The following is a 10,511-nucleotide window of genomic DNA, read 5'->3' as shown; positions in this document are numbered from 1 at the left end:
GCCTCTATGAGACAGTTGGGGGTGAAAGCAACTGTTTCAGCCAGTTGAAATTGAAGAGAGGGCAGGGTGTCAATAATGTCAGCAGCAAAAGGGTTTTAGAATAAGCAACTTTCTTTAATGTGAGCTTGAAGCTCACGAAAGCGATCTCTGCTCTCAGCGTTTCCAGTTGCGTTAACATGATATATAAAATAAACACAATTGTGAAATGACTACATCTGGCCTTAGCTTTGAAAAAAATAAACTAGTTGACTAGACTGGTCTAAAAGTTTCAACACAAATAAAAATGATAATCATACCTCCTCAGACAATAATGTCTTCTGTGCTTGAACCCAGATTTAAGCCCCTCCTCTCATTTCCTGCCCTTAAACGCTCTTCTGAGTAAACAAGCCGAGTGGTTGGTCAAAGGCCCGCCACAGCTTCCGTCTGTCATGGCGCTGTTAGACGCGCTTGATAGCATCAAAACATGTGCAGTTCTTTCATCGTGGCTTCACACACGACATGCATCAGTTAACATTTCAGTTTTTATTTCTACTTCAAGTCATCCGAGGCACTCGCTAAACATCTGAAAAAGTATATTGCAACGCCAGAAAATATTTCCGTAATTATATATTATGAGTCTATGCCTTAAACCAGGGGTGTCAAACGTACGACCCGAGGGCCGGATCAGGCCCGCGAACAAGTTTTATCCGGCCTGCGGGATGAGTTTGCTAAGTATAAAAATTAACTTGAAATTTTTGAATGAAAGAAACAGCTGTCCTAAATGTGTCCACTGGATGTCGCTATAGCAATTATTTGTATCTTTGCATCTACATATATACAAAATAAACCACATGATTAGTACATCAGTTGAGGAAAATGATCAAACTACATAAATAACACCCTTTAATTTGATTTTGATATAATTTTTTCATCTGGATAGATTGAAAACTTACACCAATGAGTTGACTGATTTATCGGATTGTCTGATTGTGGCGGTTCGCTCCCTGTACAATCAGTGTCAGAGCTTAGTCCGCATTGCCGGCAGTAGTTCGGGCACGTTTCCAGTGAGGGTTGGACTCCGCCAAGGCTGCCCTTTGTCACCGAATTTCTCGGAGCAGTCAATGCGTTGAGGGGATCCGGTTTGGTGGCTGCAGGATTAGGTCTCTGCTTTTTGCAAATGATGTGGTCCTGATGGCTTCATATGGCCAGGATCTTCAGCTCTCACTGGATCGGTTCGCAGCCGAGTGTGAAGCGACTGGAATGAGAATCAGCACCTCCAAGTCCTAGTCCATGGTTCTCGCCCGGAAAAGTGTGGAGTGCCATCTCCGGGTTGGGGAGGAGACCCTGCCCCAAGTGGAGGAGTTCAAGTACCTCGGAGTCTCGTTCACGAGTGAGGGAAGAGTGGATCGTGAGATCGACAGGCGGATCGGTGCGGCCTCTTCAGTAATGCGGACGCTGTATCGATCCGCTGTGGTGAAGAAGGAGCTGAGCCGGAAGGCAAAGCTCTCAATTTTCCGGTCGATCTACGTTCCCATCCTCACCTATGGTCATGAGCTTTGGGTTATGACCGAAAAGGCAAGATCACGGGTACAAGCGGCCGAAATGAGTTTCTTACGGGCTCTCCCTTAGAGATAGGGTGAGAAGCTCTGTCATCCGGGGGGAGCTCAAAGTAAATTTGCTGCTCCTCCACATCGAGAGGAGCCAGGTGAGGTGGTTCGGGCATCTGGTCAGAATGCCACCCGATCGCCTCCCTAGGGAGGTGTTTAGGGCACATCCGACCGGTAGGAGGCCACGGGGAAGACCCAGGACAAGTTGGGAAGACTATGTCTCCCGGCTGGCCTGGGACCACCTCGGTCGGGATCCCTGTGAAGAGCTGGACGAAGTGGCTGGGGAGAGGAAAGCCTGGGCTTCCCTGCTTTGACTGATGCCCCCGCGACCTGACCTCGGATAAGCGGAACAAAATGTATGGATGGAAGGAGTTGACTGATGAATAGTATCACATAATTTATTCATAAAACATAAATAATGACAAGTAAATCATATATACTATTAACCGCAACAGGTAATTGTAAAAAAAACAACAACAGCATTATGATTTGTACATTTTGGCGGAAGCTGGAATCGAACCTGGAGCCCTCGAGTTGTTGGCACGGCCACTCTACCAACCAAGCGATGCCACCCCTGAGGTATGTAATGCAGGTGTCAAATCCATTCTTTTATACTTTTGCGGAGACTATTATGCTCTTGATCTCTATTACTCTTGGAGCTCTGCGTGCTCTTCTCAGTCATGTGACCGCCGCGGTCCAATCAGCTGTGCTTATAAGCCGATGGCAGGAAGTGGTCAGTAGACAGGACGTGAGGGGAGGCAGGTTGTGTTTCTGCTGAAGGTAGGTTTTTATTCTCCTTTTCACCCAAAATATTGTGCTGACGGGATTCTAAACTAAATGCCTATTTCTTAACTTTATAGAGCCGACTACCAGCGCCATTGAGCTGTGTATGACTGTAGAAGCGGAGTTGGTGAGTCCATGTTTATGAAATGAGCACCTCTAGCATTAGTCTCTCTCCAATTGTTTCATTGCAACAGTCTTTGTGGCATATTTCTCAATCGTCCATATACAATGTTTATGACTTACTTTTCAATGTGTTTGATAATAAGCACGTTTAGTGCACTGACCGCTTTGTGTAGGTCATATTTATGCTGCTAGTGCTTATTTTAGCACTTTGTTGCATATTGTGATTCTGACATGAATGTTGATTCATCCATCCATCCATCCATTTTCTACCGCTTGTCCCTTTCGGGGTCGCTGGGGGTGCTGGAGCCTATCTCAGCTGCATTGGGGCGGAAGGCGGTGTACACCCTAGACAAGTCCCCACCTCATCGCAACAACACAGATAGACAGACAACATTCTCTTATTATTATAATCAAATGACAGCAGTCATTTCCATGAGGTTATTTTCTAATATAAGTGTTTAGGCCCACTTACAATGACTATAACAAAAAATATTGTTTTTCATGAACTGTGTACTTGTATTGTTTGTCTGGGTGGAGGTCCTGCTTTGGAAATAATTTGTACCCCTTTCAGACATTGCATTTAGTTCCCATTAAAACATTCACATGTTGCGCAATGAGATGTAAGCAGGGGATAATGTGTACATTCCTGCAACTTCCTGTTTGTAAAAAAGATATTTTTATTAGTATTTATTTAATATAGTAACAGCATTTCATGATTAATATTTATAAATAAAGATTCCTTATAAATTACACTAGAATAAGCACACATTTGATTGGTAAATCATAGTGTAACGACCTGGAAAGACATACTTAATGTGTGGTGTTGGAGTTGTCCGACTTTTTGTGTGGCTGTAAACGCATCACTGGCTAAGTGCCATATGTGCATGTGTTGGTGCAAGTGAGAAAGAGCGAGCGGCTGCTGTTGATATAACAAAGTTGCTTTTGGTCTGGTTTGTACTGCAGAAAATGACCACTTTTGCTAGATATCATTTTTTTTACTAATGTTTTGGTGATGTGTTTATGGCTGACAATAAAGAGTTTTGCTCAGTAAAGTGATCGATGGAATTCATGTCCTCAAAGCGTCTCGACAGACGTTACAATATTTGAACAATGATGAAGAAAACTGTTTTCTTTGTCGTGTCCGTGTGTCGAAAATTGTTATGCGCTTATTTTTTTATTTGATTTTGTGCGTGGCATAGATTTGCCGTGCGCAGAGGACGCTTGAGCAGTGCACAATTGCACAGGCACGCACCTTAGAGGGAACGTTGCTCAGGACTACTCAGGACCTTCGTATTGTGAGGCACATGCACTAACCCTTGTTCCACCGTGATTTATATTGTACAATATTGAAGAAAAAAAAAATGAGAACCCGTTCTGAATACTTATAATGCAATTAGAGTTATTTAATGAAGATATTTGATTTGTGTACATGTTGATTTAGAATAGAATAGAATAGAATAGAATGGACTTTATTGTCATTATATTTGCGTATAATGAGATTAAGGACTGCAACCTTAGGTGCGGTAGTGGGAATAAATATGGGGTAAAAATAAATTACACAAGGGGTAATAAAGAAAAAACTAACAATTGAAATAAACAGACTATTATCCAATAAAAATAATAAGCAATTCTGTACAATATACAAAACACTATAGAAATACAAAATACTGTACAATATACAGAACAACACAAGAGTTATTTTTGTTTGTTTTTTAATGTTTTAGTGTCCTACTGTATGTGGAAAAAAACAGTACCAAAGTTGATTTCATGCGTAAAATCTATTGTCAATTTTACATTCTACAATTTGATTGACAATTTGTTTTGAAATCATAAGTAACGCAGATATTTACGTACAATGTGTATCCTTATTTTAACAAAAAAATATTTTTGGAATACATGATGATATAAGATATCATATAATATATATATATATATATATATAATATTTTGATTTTGATAATATTGAATTTTAAAAGATGTGCAATTGCATGCAGTTGTAACCCATATTTAAAATACTCATTGAAAACCCGCACACAGTGCAAAGACTTTTTTTGTGGAGGGTTACTTCCTGCCGCTCACTTCCTTTTAAGGAAGTATTGCTCACTTTACCACCCCCTCCCGTCTGCTGTGGCTGCGGTGCTGTGAGACGCGCTTGAGAAGAAACTCGCAAGATCTCCTTATTCTCACTTTTTGTAAACTTCATAATTAGGTGAGTCTTTTGCCATGGCATAATCAACGGAATTCCAAACTCACAATCATGTGTCATGTCGCCAATATTATGTTAGCATTTGTTTTAGCATAAGAGCTAACCGCTGCCATTCTTCCATAGAGCCGGCATGTTCGATTAATTATCGGGGAGTGCATGGTATGTTGTAGTGATGGGTTGATGAGGCGTCATGAAGCGTTTCAACACATTGCAAAACTGTATTTATACTGTGTCGATACTGTGTCACTAAATACTGACATCTGCTGGACATTAAAAATCCCTACAGGCAACCTATGGACCGACTCAACTGACACTGATTTTATGACCTAGTACAGTGGTTCTCAAATGGGGGTACGCGTACCCCTGGGGGTACTTGAAGGTATGCCAAGGGGTACGTGAGATTTTTTTTAAATATTCTAAAAATAGCAACAATTCAAAAATCATTTATAAATATATTTATTGAATAATACTTCAACAAAATATGAATGTAAGTTCATAAACTCAGTGAAGCACAAGCTCAGGTTTGTCACTAAAATGTCTGTCAAAAAGAACTGTGAAAAGAAATGCAACAATGCAATATTCAGTGTTGACAGCTAGATTGTTTGTGGACATGTTCCATAAATATTGATGTTAAAGATTTTTTTTTTTGTGAAGAAATGTTTAGAATTAAGTTCATGAATCCAGATGGAGCTCTAATACAATCCCCAAAGAGAGCACTTTAAGTTGATGATTACTTCTATGTGTAGAAATCTTTATTTATAATTGAATCACTTGTTTATTTTTCAACAAGTTTTTAGTTATTTTTATATCTTTTTTTCCAAATAGTTCAAGAAAGACCACTACAAATGAGCAATATTTTGCACTGTTATACAATTTAATAAATCAGAAACTGATGACATAGTGCTGTATTTTACTTCTTTATCTTTTTTTTTTTCAACCAAAAATGCTTTGCTCTGATTAGGGGGTACTTGAATTAAAAAAAAAATTCACAGGGGGTACATTGCTGAAAAAAGGTTGAGAACCACTGACCTAGTATATACAATAATATAAACCAAGTCATTGTATTTCATTTAGGATTATTTCATAACTTCATTTAAATAAAAATATATTTTTTGTCTTTTTTAGATACAGTCAATAAATAATGTGAACATGTATCATAACATGGAAATCTAAGAGAACGTGTTGTGAATGAGGATGCTTTTTTTTTTTTACACATTTTTATTTTTTTTAAAAAACAGTTTTTCCAACGTATTCAATTTTAGACGCTTTCTCTTCTTAGTTATTATTTCTCCGGCTGTAGAAAAGACCCTTTCACAGGGCACAGAGGAGGCGTCAGTGCGACACAGTTCGCGTATCGGTCACGTGACCAAAACAGCTCATGATCGGTCACGTGACTTTCTAAAAGCGGTACGCGCACCGACACAGGGTTTCGCTCTATGAGCTCGACGCATGCGCCGATGCATCGGTGTTGCCGGACCCATCACTAGTATGTTGTTTTGCCCTCGATTACTCAGGTAATTATGTTTTATTTTCTTCTGATCATCCAGCCGATTTATAGGCAACAGTTTAGTCTAGCAAAGTGGCAAAGGGCTTTGCACTGTTAATATGCTTTTGCCACTTTGTGGATGCGAATCAGATGGAACGCAGGTGCGTGTATTTAGGTTGTTGCACAACACTTTAATTTATTAACTCTGCTTGATTGTTTATCAACATTGAATGTTTGGACAAGTACTTGAATTTGAATTATGATACATTGAGTTTCTAATGAGTATTATTATGAAACTAGGTTATAATAAGTGCACTTGTAAATGAATTTGTAATTGAATTTGTAATTGATCTATGATTGAGTTTAATCACTAGATAAGAAATCATGATCTGTATTATTAGAAATGTATTATGAATGTTCATTTTAATTGGACTCATGATTGTATATTAATCAACAGGGGCGTCACTAGCTTTTAAGGACAGGGGGCTTAGCCCCCAGGAGATGCACAGGATGTGAGCAAACGTAGCGCACGAGCACAAAACTTCACAAACGGCTAACAAAGACTTAGATATTATTCATTGTTATTATTATTATTTCAGTCGGTTTATTTTCAATCTGTGTTCAGTACAACAACAAACATGGGTTTGCACAGTGATATTTTGTTTACAGCATCAACAAGAAACAATTACTTGCATGATCCTTTAAGATACACTGAAACACAATGAAAGTCATGGCATTAGCCTTTATGTTATGACTTCACAACATAGAGGCTAATGCCACCACTTTCGCTCACAATACAATAATTGTTTGTTCCCAAATATTTTGAAGTTGCACAGATTACATTTTGGGCACATATGTGACTAAAATGGTTGTAAATTCAAGCCCTGGAAATATTACTTAATTACTTGAATTAAAGTAATATCTGGATCGGGATAATTTGGCTTGTATATAATATATTTATATATATATATATATTATGGCAAGTCGTTAAGGAAATTAAATATATATGGAATTCTGAATAGAAATGAGAAACGTTTATATATACTGTAAATAAGAAAGACTTAGAGTCCGTCTGCTGATCTGAAAAAGAGCCAAAGCTGTCAAAGAGCTGAGGGACCATCTTCAAATTTAAATGCTGAAACAAATAATGCAAACAATAAAATGTAACTTCCAGGGCTTGAGATTAACGTAGTCCCGTCGTCCCGGGGACGGTAAAAACAATGCACGGTACGAAATTAAATGCTCTCCGGGACGATGGCTTTTAACCATTTTTTTTTCTTTTGATGTATTTATTCATTTTACATTTTATATTAAATGTCTTGGTTTTTCCTGCCTCTGAAAATCCTATGAAATGTTTAACAAGCCATCCTATAACAATACAACAGCTATTAATGTAACAATACAATAAAACAAATATATCTAATGATGTTTTTTTTAAATTATTTTAACAATAGGCTAATGTATATTACTTTATATAGATTCTACAAGAAACACAAAACTTAAAAACTACATTATTTACAATTGCAGACACAAGGTTTCGTGCAGCTTCACTCATTGTAAAGGAAGACGGAAGTCCACGCAGGAGAAAAATGACTACAAAAATGGTGTCTGGGTTTTTCTTATATATATATATATATATTTATATATATATATATATATATATATATATATATATATATATATATATATATATATATATATATATATATATATATATATATATATATATATATATATATATATATATATATATGAGTCTTTCATACATATATATATATATATATATATATATATATATATATATATATACTGTATGTATGAAAGACTCATATATATATATATATATATGTATATATATATATATATATATATATATATGTATATATATATATATATATACTGTATGTATATATATATATACATATATATATATATATATATACATATATATATATATATATATATATATATGTGTGTATGTATATATATATATATGTATGAAAGACTTAAAGGTATACGAGATAAGCTCCAGCTCCCCCCGCGACCCCAAAGGGAATAAGCGGTAGAAAGTGGATGGATGGATAGAGGATGTTGTGGATCATGTTGACTATTGGTCCTCCTAATTGTCAATCATTCTGGTGATGCTACGTAAAATATATATGTGTAGCCGAGTGTGAAGCGACTGGGATGGGAATCAGCACCTCCAAGTCCGAGTCCATGGTTCTCTCCCGGAAAAGGGTGGAGTGCCATCTCCGGGTTGGGGAGGAGATCTTGCCCCAAGTGGAGGAGTTCAAGTACCTCGGAGTCTTGTTCACGAGTGGGGGAGGAGTGGATCGTGAGATCGACAGGCGGATCGGTGCGGCGTCTTCAGTAATGCGGACGCTGTATCGATCCGTTGTGGTGAAGAAGGAGCTGAGCAGGAAGGCAAAGCTCTCGATTTACCCGTCGATCTACGTTCCCATCCTCACCTATGGTCATGAGCTTTGGGTCATGACCGAAAGGACAAGATCACGGGTACAAGCGGCAGAAATGAGTTTCCTCCGCCGAGTGGCGGGGCTCTCCCTTAGAGATAGGGTGAGAAGCTCTGTCATTCGGGGGGAGCTCAAAGTAAAGCCGCTGCTCCTCCACATCGAGAGGAGCCAGATGAGGTGGTTCGGGCATCTGGTCAGGATGCCACCCGAATGCCTCCCTAGGAAGGTGTTTCGGGCACGTCCGACCGGTAGGAGGCCCCGGGGAAGACCCAGGACACGCTGGGAAGACTATCTCTCCCGGCTGGCCTGGGAACGCCTCGGGATCCCCCGGGAGGAGCTGGACGAAGTGGTTGGGGAGAGGGAAGTCTGGGCTTCCCTGCTTAAGCTGCTGCCCCCGCGACCCGACCTCGGATAAGCGGAAGAAGATGGATGGATGGATATATATATATATATCAAATAAAACAAATGGCTTTTCGATAAGCCATTTTTTATTTATTTATTTATTACAACGCCAAAATAGGCCTAACAACGCCAATAGTTGTAATTCTGTAGCACTTTGAGATTTGGAATCAAATGTAAAATAGATTACAAATGCAATCTATTATATCAATAAATAATATATATATATGTCCTTACGTAACATCACCAGAATGATTGACAATTAGGAGGACCAATAGTCAACATGATCCACCCAGAAATAAATAAAACAAATGGCTTATCGATTAGCCTTTTAAAAAAAAATAAAAAATTGTTTTAATATTTATTTATATGTATCATTATTCTCCTACTCACCTTTCCAGTAGAGGCCTCTCCCCTCTCACTTTATGTGCTCCTCTGCCCTGACTCCTACACGTCAATAGGGGTTGTGGAGTGATTATTATTATCTACTGATGATAGTCATACCTGAATGAGCTCAGCTCCTGTTCTCCTCCATGTGTAAAGTGAGAAACACAGCTGATGCTCCAGAAGGAAGTAACCCCAAAGATAGCAAATGGTAAAAAAGAGTGCACATTTAACTTTATAAATAACCAGGACCTTCATGATGCATTTCAGGCTAACTAAGTAGCAGCATTGTTTTAGAGTGGGAATGTAACTTTTTGTCAAACACAGACCTGGTGTAAAGTGGAGCTAATACATTTTAATACAAGCAGTGATGAATACCTACTTTCTTGAAAAAGTGTCTTATGTCCGTTTTGCATCCGTTCACGTTCTTGTTCTGCAGTGCTGTGTGCTAATGTGCTTCGTACACCTGCAGGACCGCAAGCAAGGTCGCAGAGAAAATGCGGACTGGATTTTGAGTGATGTTAGCATTTTCTATATGAACAAGTGCAATGGATTGGATACTGACGCACGAAAGGGACTCTCTACCTTACGCTATGAAGTGAGGGGAAATTGAGTGAATAATGACAGGTTATATGATTATTTATTTAAACTCATATTCGGGCCACTTTATAATAAATATGTCGGCATGTATTTGTAAAAAAAAAAACTATTTTTTTTTTTCAACACCAAATTATTTAGGGGGGCTTAAGAATATTTTAATAGGCCTAGCAACGCCATTGTTAATCAACATGGTTGGTTATGTTATATCAATTGGTTTATTAGTACAACAAATTAGTCATTCCTGTCATGATCCGTGGTCTGGATCATGTTTTGTTTAGTTATGTTCTGTTAGTTTTGGACTTCTTTAGTTCCCGTTTAGGCCTCCTTGTTTGCTTTTGTCACCATGGCGACGTATTGTGTTCACCTGTCTCTGATTAGTGCTCGCCCGCTCACCTGCTTCCCAAGCACTAATCAGAGGCATTATTTAAGTTGCCTTTGGCAGTCAGTCAGCCTGGCTTCATTGTTTACGTCAC

The 10,511-nt window shown here is 38.4% G+C and overlaps 1 long non-coding RNA gene across 1 annotated transcript in view; it reads left to right on the top strand.

The window, feature by feature from the left end:
* The first annotated feature begins 4,581 nt into the window (after positions 1-4,581).
* LOC140679469 (uncharacterized) overlaps positions 4,582-10,511 on the top strand; it is a 198,820-nt gene continuing 192,890 nt past the window's right edge. The window contains exon 1 of the long non-coding RNA XR_012050890.1: positions 4,582-4,701. This is a non-coding gene — a long non-coding RNA (uncharacterized lncRNA). The remainder of the gene's footprint in view (positions 4,702-10,511) is intronic.

This window comes from Nerophis lumbriciformis, linkage group LG16, assembly GCF_033978685.3.
Source record: "Nerophis lumbriciformis linkage group LG16, RoL_Nlum_v2.1, whole genome shotgun sequence".
Classification (NCBI taxonomy): Eukaryota; Metazoa; Chordata; class Actinopteri; order Syngnathiformes; family Syngnathidae; genus Nerophis; species Nerophis lumbriciformis.
This window is presented reverse-complemented; position numbering and strand designations above follow the sequence as displayed.